Source organism: Aythya marila, assembly GCF_965140915.1.
Source record: "Aythya marila genome assembly, chromosome: 14".
In the NCBI taxonomy this organism is placed as follows: domain Eukaryota; kingdom Metazoa; phylum Chordata; class Aves; order Anseriformes; family Anatidae; genus Aythya; species Aythya marila.
In genome coordinates this window covers 3,781,883-3,797,753 of record NC_139055.1, presented here as the reverse complement: position 1 = coordinate 3,797,753, position 15,871 = coordinate 3,781,883, and the positions used below count along the sequence as shown (strand labels likewise).

General features: G+C 36.2%; 1 protein-coding gene across 1 annotated transcript in view; it reads right to left on the bottom strand.

Annotated features, from left to right (window-relative positions):
- TENM2 (teneurin transmembrane protein 2) overlaps window positions 1–14,132 on the bottom strand; it is a 782,568-nt gene extending 768,436 nt beyond the window's left edge. Inside the window, exon 1 of the mRNA XM_082771651.1 lies at window positions 14,117–14,132. The gene's annotated coding sequence lies outside the window, so the exon portion shown is untranslated. The remainder of the gene's footprint in view (window positions 1–14,116) is intronic.
- Between the last annotated feature and the right edge of the window lie 1,739 nt (window positions 14,133–15,871).

The window sequence follows — 15,871 nt, the reverse complement described above, 5'->3', positions numbered from 1 at the left end:
ATTAAGAAATACACAGAAGCACAAAATCAACAGATTGGAAAACTCAGCAAAAGATCCAGAAGTTGGAAAAAATGTGGGTTGTGAATATTTTGTTCAAATTAATATTCTGGCAGCCACATTTTGAACAAGCTGTAATTTGTATAAGGCACCTTCTGTTAAATTTGTGGCACAGAATTACTAGGAACGATCCAACTTGAAATCAAAACATGGACTTGTATCAGTACATTTATTTACCCCTACTCACTCGGGCCTAAACTACTAATGAGATATTTAAAGTAAAAGAATGCAGATCAACACTTAAAAATAATTTTCCTTCAAAAATAAAAAATGCATTTCATGTCTCCAAAGAAAATAAAGAAAAAGCATCTGAATAAGTAAGTCTTTGACCAATACTCATGCTCTGACAGCTATTGTTCTATATATTAATTTTGTACAACACAAATTCATAGCTAGAAATGAGATTTGGGGAAAAGAATTAAGAAAAGGGCTAATCTATCAGCTATGTTGTCAACACTACATTTAGAGAAATAAAGGCAGAAGTATTAATCTGTCAAATCAAAGCCCTGGACAATACTCACTTCTGCAGAGTGGCTGAAACAAAAATTTCTGCCATGCATTTTATTTTTGAGCACTTACTAAAAAGGTAAATCACTTTAAGAGGGGTATGTAGCACAACAGTGACAAAATATTCTGGTAGAGTAATACAGTTGACAAATTATAACCTAAAGAAAAACGAGTGAGTGACTATTCTTTCTGGGATAATATGGAAACTAATGGGAAAATAGATCAAGCAGCATGAATTGTTAAAATAGGAAAACAGCAAAATTATTTTAGCTTTAGTGCAATATGTGTTCTTGCTATAAAGAATTAAATTTATTAACATATATTTATTATTAAAATAATTTCAGTTCTGTTCCAATGTTTTATGTATCTCACTTTCTTACTCCTTAAAGCTAGCAATGTCAGATGTATTGTTACATTTAACACAAATATCAATACCCGGTGGTACAAACAGGTAATTTTGCTTTCTCATCATTCATCAGATGTTGATTTTTCAAAGATATCCACAGCTGTTCCATGGTACAAATATTATTTTCTGAACATCACAAACCAAAATGGTTATTACAATCACTGATTTAGAGAACAATGGTTTAATGCCAACTGAGCTTTAGAGGCTGTTCAGCATTAGATGGATTGTAGACCCTCTTCAGAACCACACCACTGATTCCAGCTGTGCTTTGTCCTTTTATAGGTTGTCATGCACACAGTTTCCCTAAAATGATATTTTATCTATTCAGCTAGGCCATACCTTAGTAACTGAATGACCCATGGTAGACCCATACCTGATCTACAATTCAAACCAACAAAGAACTTAGCTTTGACAGCAAACGTAACGTACGTATGATCTCTGCTTCTTTTCATTTAATACAAATGGCTTTCATAGCCAGTGACAAATTGTCATGATGCAACCAGATTTTGTATTTTGATGATCAAAATCTGACTATTAGAATAAAAATAGAAAGATAAAATTTCCAGTTCATTTCAGACAGTGAATATAGGTAATCCTAAAAACAATCCTGGAAGTTATACCAAGCAGTATTAACAGTCTATGCATCAGCCTTGTGAAGAATGGGATAGAAACCACCATTAGAAAACTCCAGGCTGTGCAAGATCAGCATTCATCCTCCTCTATTGCTTATCAGAAAGCAAACAATTCTACAACTAGAATGAACCGTATAGTCATGGAATAATCTGTGTTGGAAAAGACAAACCTCCAGTCCAACCTCATCAAAGTTAGATTTGCCTAGATGCACCTCCACCTAAAGTCCTTCACATGTCCTTAAGAGCTGCATTGCCACCCCATATCCAAACTCTGCATAAGCGTGTCAGCAGCTGGCACAACAAAATGCTTGTCATTTATGAACCTGCAGAGTTCAGTCTAATGAGAAAAAGACTGAGCACTCAAATTGCTTTGCAAAAGGAGAAGAAAAGCCTTGCACAAGGTTGTGACTGTATCAGTAAGCTACCTGACTACCCTGAGCATCCCCTTGCATCATCAAAGGGCGCTTGCTCTTCAGATGCCAAACCTAGCAGCTACAGCAGCTACTCCTCACTGAGTCAAGTCACTGGTGGAAAAGGAGCCCATCTCAGAAAGGACCTAGGAAACATCAGATCTGCTACAACCTCCCCTCCTTTCTCTTTCACCATCATTAACATGATTGTAAAATACTTTGTGTAGGTAAAGGGAACCCAGATCAATTTGATTTTGATTAACTTCATCTAAAAAACAAAAAAACAAAAAACACAAAATCTGTCAGACTGATTGAACTTGTGCTACAGTAAAACAAGGTGTTCCCATTTTACAGAACATGTGATTTCTTTCTAATACATGTGAAGCCTTCTTCTATTTTATCAATGACGGTAAAACAAAAACCACATACATTGGATATTTTGTGAAGGAGACGGAGTCACTTGAATGACTTTAGGAAAAAAATACTTCTAATTTCTCTGTTTGACATGTAATTCTTTTCCTCTTCATGAGTAAATCGTAAAAGTATGTCTAAACAAAGTCTTATCATGAACTTATTAGCATGCATATTCTGTACTCACATTTAGGGTCTATTTATAAAATCAATTCTGTTCTGGGCTCTGACAAACAAAACTGAAATGCAGCTGTGTGACATGTTGATAATTTTCATTAGTTCTAAAAGGCCTCAATAGAAATTACAATCTTCCTTGTTATATCTAAATAATCCCGGAGAACTCACAGGAAAGGTGACTTTTCTGTATTGTCTTATTTGTTAACGGAAAGAAAGAAGGGGGAGGAAAGAAGAGGATAGAAATGGAAAGGAAGGAAAAAAAAATAAAAATCACAGATGTCCATTCTTAAAGCCACATTGACTAGGAAAATCATCAGCATCACTGTCAGAGACAAATGTATATTGAATTTCATCTGCATTATTTGCACATCCTTTATTAACTTGAAAGAGTATTTGCTTGAATTTTGAATGAGTTTATTTTAAAACCTGAAATCTTGATGGTATTTAATATAAAGAGCCAAAATTCAGCAACTACAACACTGAATAAATAAGCATACATGCATTTCTGTGCAAAAAATACACAGTAGAGTTGACAATGTTTCCTCTTTGATAATTAGGTCATGGTAAAGAAAATTGCAAATAGTTGAAAACAGTAAAGGGGGAAGACTACACAGAAAATGAGATGGATTTCATTGGAATTGTCTTCAAGTAAAACCCATAAAGGAATAGGAGAGTAAAATTAAGGTTTATTACCTCTTCTAGGAAAAGGTGAACACAGGAAGTTTGATAAAGAGGGTGTATAAGGCTAGTCTATTTTTTCCTGACACATATTTGATGGCTCTTAATTTTCTTTTCTTAGAATACAATGCTGATCTTTTTAAATCCTGCTGAAGAACTTCCTGAATTTATTTTTTTCTTAGGGACGTTTGTTGATTAATGAGAGATTCTTCTGAAGTATTCCTTAGGCGTCAGACTTATAGAAGAGGTGCCAAAAATAATAATAAAAAAGAAATGGCCTAATTAAACACTCCTTCTAATTTCAATTACTCAATTTTCAGTCTTTTAGTTTTTCCTGAGGTTTAATTTCATTAATTCTCCTGGCTATATGTAAGTCCCAGAGCAGGCAAAAATCAGGTTTCTAAGTGTACAACACAAGCAGGAAAAGGGGAAGAAGAAATTTGTCTGCCATACTTAGTGCTTACAGAGTAATGCGTATCAGGTACCTTCTGTTAAACTTGCAGCCCAGAATTAAAAGAAATGATCCAACACAAACCAGTGCTTGGACACTGCCACCCTGCAGTGCCACTGCAGCCTTCTGACAGAAGCAAGCAGCAGCTGGGCACGGTGCCCTTGCACTCTGGCAGGACAGAGAGCACCAGGAGAGCCAGCTTCTTCAGCATCAGCACAGCCACCACACTGCCCCAGAGGCAGGTCCATCCGCACCAATCCCTGCACACACACACCCTTGTCCATTCTCACTCATGGTGCTACAACATCATCCTTCAACTCAGAAACTATATTTTACAGGGGAGAAAGATGCAGAAATACCTACTTTGTCGTCCCCATCTTCTAGCTAGCACAGATGGCATCTTTCTGGCACAGCATAAATTCCCCCAACCCCCTTCTCGTGTTACCCGGCTCTCCAGGAAGCGACCAGAAAGCTTCCTGCACAACTTATGGCTACAGATTCCTACCTAACCAGGCATGTAAAGATTAGCAGCTCCAGTCCCAACTACCAAACTTCCTTAACTCCCATCTACGGTTACACTGAGAAGTCTGCTTTGCAACATGAAGCCAGTACCAGAGCAGACAGATCCCAAGGTGCTCGTTTTTAAGAAAGAGACTCAAATTATAATAATAATTAAAAAAAAAAAAATGGAAAAACAAACAAACAAACAGAAAATACAGAAGAAAACTGTAAAGCAGACAAACATCTGACTTTACATATTGACATAGAAAAAGAAATCAAAAGCAGTTACTTGACTGGGACGACTTCTCTCCCCCTTCCCTCCCAAATGATTTAAGCAGTAGTCTTCTAAGTATCCATGGACCAGATATTTTTAAGGATGATAGTTCTGAACATGAAGACCGGCAATGACAGTGACATTTATTAAGTTCCTGTCTACATTTGTTTCAAAGGAAGTTATTATATAAGCACTTGGGAGAATTTATTAACCAGGCATTTCAACACTGCACAAGTCACTTTTGAAAATGAAACATAGGCTCATAAAAGGAAATTTGTTTTTAAATTTTCTTCCTTTTCTGCATATCAAAATACAACATAGTTGGTTGGCTTTTCCCTTTCTGATCTGTTTAAAATGTGACTTAAACTTACTCATTTTTGTGCAAACTGCTATTTCTTTAATTCCATAACAGATAATGAAGACTGGTTTCTTTGTAATTCTAGTGTGATATTTTTGTGGGTGGTTTTCAAAGTACACAGTATGTAATTAGGGATAATGCAGGCAGTTCCTTTGTTTTCTGGTGGATACTCAATTAAAAAAAAAAAAAAGTTTTTTTTCTAAGTGCATGCTGTATGATTAGAGATAACATGGAGAGCGAATCCATGCTGTTATCCATTTATGTGTATTTACATGTTAAAATGTCATTATATGACTTTAAACCACATGCCCTGCAGAATATATAGAGAGAATTAAGATATCTTCAACCCAGATGCAAATGATTTAGGAAAGAATGGCATTTAGGAAGAAATGATTGCTCATATCTTCCTGCTGGACAACTGACATAGGCCAGCAAGAGCCACTTGTGAACTGCAACAAGCAAAATCTGAGTCAGAACTGCACTCATTCCACTGTGCACATATGGCCATATTTTTGAAGATAACGAAGCAGACTATTTCTCTTCAGTTTTACTTAAAAATGTATATTGTCAGCAGCTCTGCAAATCAGGATAACATTGAATGAATGGTTTCTACATAATTATTGGTTATAACAAAACTATACTGAATAGCAAAATATGCTTTTGTGAAAAAAAAAAAATCACAACATTGTGCTTGTGTGATTTCTCTTTGTGCCACAGTACTGCAACAAGCATCTAATGAGCAATTCTATTAAATGGAAAATCAAGTATCATTCTGGTACTGATTTCCATGCATTCCTACCAGATAGGTATAATCCTAAAATGTTTGTATTCAAAAAGAAGCAGAAAGGACAATACATGATATGTGGAATAATAATGCATTGATTTACGATCTTCTACCTACAGTTGCTCTTTAAAGCTCCACTGTGTAGAAAAAAAAATAGAAAATTCCAGCCATTTTCAGTTCATCTGTGAAGCTTGTTACATAAGCACCTAATAAGACAACATAAAAGACTATAAATAATCTCTTCTTTGGGTTATTATATAAAGCTAACATACAGTCTGAGATGCCCTAGATCACTGATCATATAAGGACCTATGAAAACAGCCCATGGTTCACTCTTTTCACTCTATTTTTCCTTTCTTCCCCTCAATTTGCTTTTATAAATATATATATATATACACATATATATATATATGCACACACACACACACACACACACACACAACACTTCATTTAAACTGAGAAGAAAAGACTAAAACTCTGCTACCAGTATGCTCCAGAGGTTTAAGATCCTATTGAGGAGTATCCCCTTCCAAACCTGGAGACAAAATATTCAAACAATTAACTTAAAATGTACACAAAAGAGGGAACTCTACAATCCACAGTTCGGGTGCATTAGCATTATAATTTTTCTTAGTGATATTTAGTGAATTTGATTTTGTTTGATATCAACAAAAGAAATGTCTAAACACTGCTCTCAGGGATGCTTGTGCAAACACTGAAAGAGAAGGAAACTACTGTTATCCTGAAGGGTAATATTACTTTACCTTGCATGTAATGCCACAATAAATAATGTTAAGACAAAGTCTGTAACAGTTAAAAACACGTAGCGTATATTATTAATATATGCTATGTGTTTAATTCCTCTGTCAAAAATTAAATAAATCCTTATTATAATCCTTATTATACTGCTTATTCATTTTTGCTTTGTTTTTGAAAGTCAAGAGAGAGCTTGTATTCTATCTTATGAATATTCTTTTAGTGGAAAATTAATTAAATTATTAATAATTTCCCAAGGTTTTATTCGAAGCTCTGTGTTACTGCAAGTCTGATTTAGCTCACTAAAGGACTAGATCTTTTCTCAAATATTTTATAATGGAGTATTTTGGCCTTGATTGCAGAATGATCATGATAAGAAGAATCAATTTACAAATTATTTTTTAACACAATATAGAAATCTGTTTGAAAATATATTTGGAAATTCGTATCACTGATACTTTTTCCAGTTTACCATTAAAATAGGGTACTTCTAGAATTTTTTGTTTTAAAAAGATCTTGCAGGACTTCAGATTTCCCTTAAAACACCTGGAAGCATTTAAATATTTCTGTAACTATTACCTCCTCCTTTCAAGTTGAAATCCTGTCCCTGTCACACAAGGACAGGAGAGTAAAACTCTCCAAAGCCTAGCACATACTTATTTTCCATGAATTTTATGGTATCTGAAATAAAACAGACCTGCTAAACCAGTTGCATGTCTACACAACCAGGAATAACTTAAAATTACACCAGATCTACTTCACATAGGTAAAAATACAACTTTGCCATATTCTCACTTGAAATTTAAGTTCAGATACTGGCTGTACAGACATTAATGGAACTTCACTCAATAGAAAATGAAGAATATGAAGATCAGCTGAGAGTACACTCCTGCAGACTTTCTGCACAGTTAGCTAACACTAACATTTTAGCACATATATTTCTCAAACTAAACCTCTAGATGAAAATTATGTATCAACAAATCATCCTGATCACGTGTCAATATATCTCCAGACTTTCTTTTAGAGTTGGTGCACTGATTGTTTTAAATTAAGTTCAACAAAAATTTCATCATTCATCCGCTGTCTAGATTAAAAGATTCACTTCCATAGTTTTAAATTGCTGCCAGGAACCAGATTACTGGGAAACACACATATGCTTTTCTTTCCAGTGCACATGGCTAATTTTAAAAAAAGTTTGCCAATGCATCTTTTCCATTTTATGGTACTCCCACAATACTTCAGACCCTCCTCCTAACATTTACATACCAGTATACTTTCCGTAAGTAATAAATCTGCCCCTCTAAAAAGCTATGTACTACTTAATTTATTATTTTATTTAATGCCATCCAGAAGAAAAGATTTGTGTTATTTTAAAACCTTCAACAAAAGTACCTATAGGTCAATATTTTATACATGTTAAGTTTTATACATATTTATTACTACTAATTTTGAGTGAGAAGGTCTGAGTGTCAGAGCAGGGATGCACGGGGCAGCAGATGCACGGAATGGGCCCAAAGCTGACTCTGTCGTTGTGCTTCTTCAGATGGAAGATGCAATTCCACAAAATTAAAACAAAGGCTCAACAGATGATTAACAAAGTAGAATTAAAGAGAAACAGCTTAAACTTATAACAGAAATGTAAGGATCATTAAAATTTACTTGTGGCAAAGCTATTCTGAGTTTATTATCATGAAGGGGTAGTCTTGCTTACTACACCTTGTTTTTGTGGACAAGAGGTGGACTAACTGAAGGGAGCTGGCAAAGCAGGGCAATCTTTACAAGTATGCTAAGTGGGAATTACATCACACAAAGTTGTCTGCTAGTTAACACAGGAGCAAAAACCACGGTGCCATTACAGACGTCACAGAGTCATGGGATAGCTGCTACACAAATCTCCTGTTTGTCACCACTTTCTAACAATTAGGCATGTGAAGTTTGTACTTATGGTACTTTTTAGATGAGATGTCACTGCCTCAGCAACAGCTGAGAAATGAAAAAAACAATAAATCATTATAATAAATCATTATAATAAATCATGCAGCTACACAGCTGGCAAATCTGAAACCTAAAATAATAATAATTAAAAAAAAAGATAAAATAAAATAAAAAAATAAATTCAAAACCCTAGGAAGTTCCTTAAGCTTACAGAAAACTAATAGCATAAATGCAGCAGTAAAAATCTTTTGCTTTACCAAGCTATATATGCAGGAAGAAATACAGAAGAGTTTGATAAAGTTGGTCACCAACAGAGAACATGTGTTTCACAAAGCAGCAATCAAAGCGCTGTGTGCCTGAATTAATTGCTTTGGGGCCAGGACTTCACCCACAGATTGAAACAAGTTTCAGGCGATACGTTGAGGATATCAGCAATGGTGAACAGATTCAAAACCCTCAGGAATATATTCAATGAAATACATGGCCTTCTATTCCAAAATTCAGGTTAACTTTAAGTCAGTTATTAACAGAGTGACATAGGCTTTAAAATGGCATGGTTCTCCATGCTATAAAGAATGTTGGTCACTTTTTCCAACCAGTTGATAGCATAGATTCCAACTCCATGATCACCTGTGTCATCCTGACACCAAAAAGCACAGATATGACATAAGTGGGTTGTGGCACCAGACAAACAAACAAAAACTTTTTAAAATCTTCCATTGTCACAAATCACAAAAGTTCATTTTAATGTTGGTTCCCCTTAAATTCACAGCTCTTTCAGAGGCTTGCAGTTGACAAATAACATATACAAACAGCTAGATAGCTGACAGGAGAACAAGTCATCGTAGAGGCAGCAAAAAACAAAAGCAAGTGGTTATCCCTGCCAGTGAGAAACACAGGGACCAGCCACTACCCAAGATATTTTGGGTGAAAGCAATAGACACACCAGCAGATACCTGAGCAGAGCAATGAGGCAAGGCTCCTACTGATCTGGCAGCTGTGAACCACCAGGAAAACACTTTGCCTAGATGAAGGGGCACCACCTCACACACCTCCATGGCTGGCTGATTTTGGAGACGTTTGTTCTGGTTTCAGTTAGAACAGAGTTAATTTTCTTCCTAGTAGCTGGTGGAATGCTATGTTTTGGCTTAGGATGAGAAGAGTGCTGATAACACCCCGATGTTTTAATTGCTGCAGAGCAGTGCTTACACCAAGCCAAGGACATCTCAGCTTCTTGCCCTGTCCTGCCAGCGGGCAGGCTGGGGGTGCAGCAAGAGCTGGGAGGGGACAGACCCAGGACAGGTGACCCAAACTAGCCAAAGGGGTATTCCATACCATCTGGGGTCATGCTGAACAATATATAGGGGTGGCTAGCCGGGGGAGGGGGCCGGACTGCTTGGGGTTAGGCTGGGCATCGGTCAGCGGGTGGTGAGCAATTGCATTGTGCATCACTTGTTTGTACACATTATTATTAATAGTACTATTATCATCATTGTATTATTATTAGTAGTAGTATTGTTATTATTATTTTCCTGTCTTATTAAACTGTCTTTATCTTGGGCTTCACTTTCCATTTCTCTCCCCCATCCCAGAGAGGGAGGGGAGAAGGTGAGAGAACGGCTGCGTGGTGTTTAGCTGCCGGCCGGGTTAAACCACGACAACGCTGAATCTTTTTGAGCTGCTGCTCTTCTGAATGTTGTCCATTATATGCCGTACAGTGCCAAAGACTATGGATTTTGCACACCTCTGGGTAAGGTGAACAGAGCCAATCACATTAGAAGATGGAAGTATACAATGGTGAAAAGCCAAACTGAAGTGAACAATACCAAATGCCAAGTGAGTGATAATTTACACCATCAACTTCTATTCTGCAATATTTCCACTTGTGCCTACCATCATTATAATAATGAGAACCAGCAATATGTATGGCATGAGCGAAGATATGGAGTATAAATTCAAAATAGAAGAGAGCATCCAAAAGTACTTTTTAATATGTTTGAGGAGCATTAGTTTGATGTGCATTTTTGTAACTTTGAGAAATATAGTTACTGATTTCTACCCAAATGTTATTTCATTCACAAACGCCAAAGACATTTATTTGCTTGTTAGGACACCAATGCATTTCAGTACTACTAGCACAAAAAGACAGAAAAAAAAGAGAAAAAAAAAAAAAAAAAAGAAAGAAAGAAAAAAAAAAAAAAAAGACCACCTGGAACACAAACTAGATTTAAAATGACTTATAAAAAGGCTTAAAAGGTATATATAATGCTAATGAAAAAATTATGGTCCTGGAAGGTATAATATACTCAGGGAAAATAACACAGCATAATGCCTGTTTCTTTCACCCTGTCACAAGCCAGTACTATCTGTAAGGAGAAAGTTTTGGGGATTTCCATGCTGGTGGCTCCTCTGCCGAGCTTCTGTGTGGTGGGGTGAGTGGTGCTCTCTTGCTCTGGCAGCTGGCAGCTCTCTGCCCCAGAGGAGAGATGCAAACTGACTCCGCTGGCCCCCATGACAGCTGCCTGTAACTTGAGCACATCTCTGCCCAGGGATGCAAGGGAAACTTGGTAACAGACTGATCACTTCAGTGTCAATAGTGTTTTATACTCGCTCCTGATTTTGAAAATAAGCACTTGTGATCAGGTGAGCAAAATATTTGTTGAGAGGGTTTCCTGCAATGGGAACGATATTTAAGATTAACTCAAGTACTCATATCCTATTAAAGGCAAAAATCTCTTTATTCAATATTAAATAAAAAGAAAAATCAAATAATAATAATAATAAAAAGAAATGACTCTATCGGTACCTTAAAGGAGGCTGTAGAGAGGTGGGGGTTGGTCTATGCTCCCACGTGCCTGGTGACAGGACAAGGGGGAATGGGCTAAAGTTGTGTCAGGGGAGGTTTAGGTTGGATATTAGGAAGAACTTCTTTACTGAAAGGGTTGTTAGGCATTGGAATGGGCTGCCCAGGGAAGTGGTGGAGTCACCATCCCTGGAGGTCTTTAAAAGATGTTTAGATGTAGAGCTTAGAGATGTGGTTTAGTGGAGGACTGGTTAGTGTTAGGTCAGAGGTTGGACTAGGTGATCTTGGAGGTTTCTTCCAACCTAGAGGATTCTGTGATGCTGTGACTAGGGATATTGGGGTTTGGACTGTCTTCTCAAATTCAATCAGACTAACAATCATACAGGGAAAAAAATCTTCCATTTTTTCACCTTTAGGAGTGGCTGCTATATTGACAGAGATATGAATAAACATAAAATTCACCATCCAGTATCAGAATTAGAATACTGAATATTGCTGATGGATTAATTATGTTTTTCCAAGCTATTCAGATAATTAGACATACTAAGTTCAGAGCTATTTTTGCAATGATAATGGACTTGTTTTGTTGTGGTCTATTTAACAAACTGTTGGACTTGTTTTCTAAAGCCTGTTTACATTCCTGTACATCCAAGCTTTATTGATATTCTGTCCTTTGGATTATAGTGTCATGCCAGCAACATCATGGAAATAGCTCAAGACAATATACACCTTGCTTTTCAGAGTTTCTACCACAAATAAAAATACAGTACCTCTTCAGATTCTTCCTAAATTGAAAATGGGCATACTGTGATAAATAACTTTTTAATAATGTTTTATGCATATGAACCTTAGACATAATGGCTTTCATTTAGCAAACTACTTCAGAGATTGCATTATTTAAAACCATTCAAAAATTTTATGTAACCTCACATGATGTATATAGCACTCAGCTAATTCACACACACACAAAAAGAAAAACCCAAAAGCAAAAAATAAAAATAAATAAATAAATAAACACAAATAGCTTTACACTTCATTGGTCTCAATGCTTGTAACCTGTTTACATTTATGCATGTATCTGCAAGAATGACCCTAATCAAACTAGTCAAATTCTTACCTTTTTATCAAGTCAACTTTTCAGTGTATAAACTTTTCATTGTAAGATTCAGTGTATAGTACATGAAAATGAACAACTGAAGTCCCGCTGGTCCACTAGAGTCTAACATCAAATCAGCCACATCAGCCTGATGTGTAGTGCACTATCAGCATTTATGCTGTGCTACCAAAAAGGAGCACATGAAGCGCCAGGTATCCTCAGCCTCCAGCACAGCCCAAGACAACATTGCGCAGCTCGTGCACTCAGATCTCCCCGCAAAAGCATGTAACCGGCACTGGTTATTGTGAAATATGGAAACCTTTCAACAGAAGCATTTATACAGCTCCACACTTTTTTGCACTCATTCAAAATCTTTGATTAAGCCAAAAACAAAACAACTGTTCTACCTGTATCAAGAATATAACGTGCCACAAACCTCATGCAGCATGTATGTGCATGTACACACTTAAGTCATACACATACATGTACATGTTTGTAGGCATTCATGTTGTGAATAACCAAAAGTTGTGTAACATTTTTAAAAACCTGCGATCACTTAAAATTAGTATTCTTGGAAGGTAACATTGTCTATTAAACCAAATATATCTCATAACATGTCTTTGTTGTTACAAGTTACATATGAATAGAATCAAAAATATGAAAGACAACAGAAAGAGCTGTAAAATTATATAAATAAACGTTGCTTCTTTCCTTCTGGGTACCATTACTCATGTTGTGCAAATTTATTATGCAAAATAATATTAAAACAGAATCTGCATTTTACCCTTGGGTTCATTCGATATTCAAGATGAGTTATAGAAAAAAGAAGTTAATTTAGGATGAAAATAGAGCACTTAATAAGACTTTTAAAAATTGTCCTTCAAAGATCAGTTCAAACTGAGACCTGAAAGGAACAATGTCTCTTTTAGTGTAGGTCCATAAAAAACTCTACTTTTCACAAATATTACAGATCCTGAGAATCCTGGAAGGACTGTTTTCTTGTCTAGTTGAAGGGGGGGGGGGGGGAGGTGGACTGTGTACTACCAGTCAAATTATTGGAACACATATAAGAACTCTGATAGTTCTGAATACTAACTTGAATACCTTAGCCTTGTGAGTATTTTATTTCCAATGTTACAATTATGTGGGTTGGAAAGGATTACACAGTAGTGAATCACCTTATGTAAGCAAATTTTTAGATGAATTTCCATTGTGTATTTTATCTTATAATCCCAAGATACAAAATTACATCAATGCCTCATCTTCTCAAACTTTTATTAATCCCTCATGCAAATTAGAAATTAAGATTTATTTATTTATTTTTTAAACACTCAGCCAAATCAGCTTTGTTGGTTTATTCTTGTAGCTTACAGTTTAGCTTGAGATTCATTTTCTCAGGGGACTGATATTCTCTGTCCATAACTGCTTTGGCTCTTTAAGCAATACACTCACCATGTACAAGACTGGCATTGCAGGAATTTATTTCTGCATTCTTTATTGAAAAATACTATTTTTCAGGTGGCAATTGAACATAGTATAGTGTGAAATGATATTCATCTCCTTAAGGGGCAAACCTCAATTCTGTCCTTGTATTACCCTTGAGTCTCCAAGAAAAAATGGAGCTGATGCATATGAGAGCTGACATGCTGAGCATGAGATTGCACAGTGGTTTTGGTCAATTTAAGCGAGGATTGCACAGGACAACCCTGCCCTGACTTTGTGTGTCCTTCCCCTGGGCTAGTGCTCTGCTCTTACGAACATGTAGGGATCCAGTTCCTCCTCCACATCAGGCACTCTCCTTCACCACTATGTACCGATCCCCAAAACAAAAAAAAAAGAGGAATAAAGCAGCTAAAGTTACTAAAGTTGCAATAGTATACCTCTACCGTGTGTTCAGAAAGCATCCCAAATCGCGGACCAAAGATCTGTCTTGTGAAAGAAAACTTGTGCGTCCAGCATTTCTTCTTTTGCTGTCCATTTTGGTTCATCTCTCATTACATGAAACCACTTCCTTCAACATAAGGCAACAAAACATGACTGTAAGTCAGTCTATACTTCTCCATCTAGAATAGATTAAATTGCAAACAACTATTAAAAATATTGTACATTTCCAGTGTGTTTTCTCTCCCCTCTCTAAAGGAATAAAACTGCTGCTGACACAGGAGGAAGTGAATTGTTCTTGACTGACGCTTCAAAGCCCCTTTGAACTCTTCTGGTGATTATGACTCTCAATTTCAGATACAATGTCTATAGTGAATGAGCATCTACTACCCCATAAACAAGCCACAAACCATCTGTAGTTGTTTGCTAGAATAGAATTTTTCATCTCCCTTGGCATCTGGGTTTCTCACCTCAAATGACCTGGTAAAACTCAAAACTTCAACTCAAAAATAATTCATATCACAAAACAGTCTTAAAGGACAGCATGAACATACACATTTGTTCAAAGGTGCTCAAGAATCACTGACAATGGAAAATCAAGTAATCTTTGTGCTCCAGGTCCCACTATTTCCAGCTTAAATGCATTAAAATGAAAAAAAATCAAGTTTATTATCCCTATCTACAACTTGTGGTGTGATATTTTCCTTTATAGCATTCTGAATCTTCTACCTCCTGAGAACAATGAACTTCAGAAAAGAATACAAGGAAAAAATCGCTCTTGCTTTCAAGAATATAATTTCAGAAATGATTCACTGGAAATAGTGTGGAACGAAAGAGAGTTGGAATAAAAGATGAAAATGGCTATTCTATTTGCTTTGTATTAATTCTGCTTTAATCTCTGTGTAAAGACTAGGTATTTCTAGGTGTGGGGCATGGCAAGAAAATGGAATGAATGAGACATCAAAATGATGTAACAGTGCTTCCTGTTCTTTGTTATAGAGAGTGTTGTGTATGTCCCTCTGAGATGCTTATCTGCTCTGCACACCTAATACCAGCAAAAGTAAGGACAATGTTGAGATTTGTTTTCCAATTTGTCTAAATTGGTTTAACGAGGCAATTTATTTATACATTTCACAAAATCAAATCCAGATGAATCATCTATTCATATAAACACCTAACAGAAAACAAACTTGATTAACTGAATTCTTCTCTGTTCTTGAATTAAACCAGCAAGCTACATAACTTGATTTTCTTTTCCATCTCATGTTTTTAAATCGCCATTGGAAACTTTGTTCCCCCTCTTCTGAGAAAAAAAGAAACTAAATCAAATTTCAGATGCTTACCTCTCTGCACCAAAATGAAGCATTGACCTGAACATCAATGCTGGACTAACTCCTTAGGACCAGGGAGGCTAGTAGACTATACACTATTCCACTAAGTCAACATGTTATTTCTATAAATTGATTATTAAAAGCCTAGAAAATGTTATGATGAGCCTGTCACACTACTTTTAAAGTAAACTTTGTTTCTTTTCCTTTCATCTCTTTCTGTCTACTGCAATTAAGTGAGTATTTGATTCATGAAATGCTCAAAGATCAAGATGACAGCAGACATCCATTTGCCTGTAGTACAACATCAAAATGCAGGGGTAGGAAACAAAAGTGCTACAATTAGTTTAAGGCAGATGAACAGTAGGTATCCCAGCCATGCAGCACCATAATAGTAGCACTACCAAATACCGTGACACATCATAC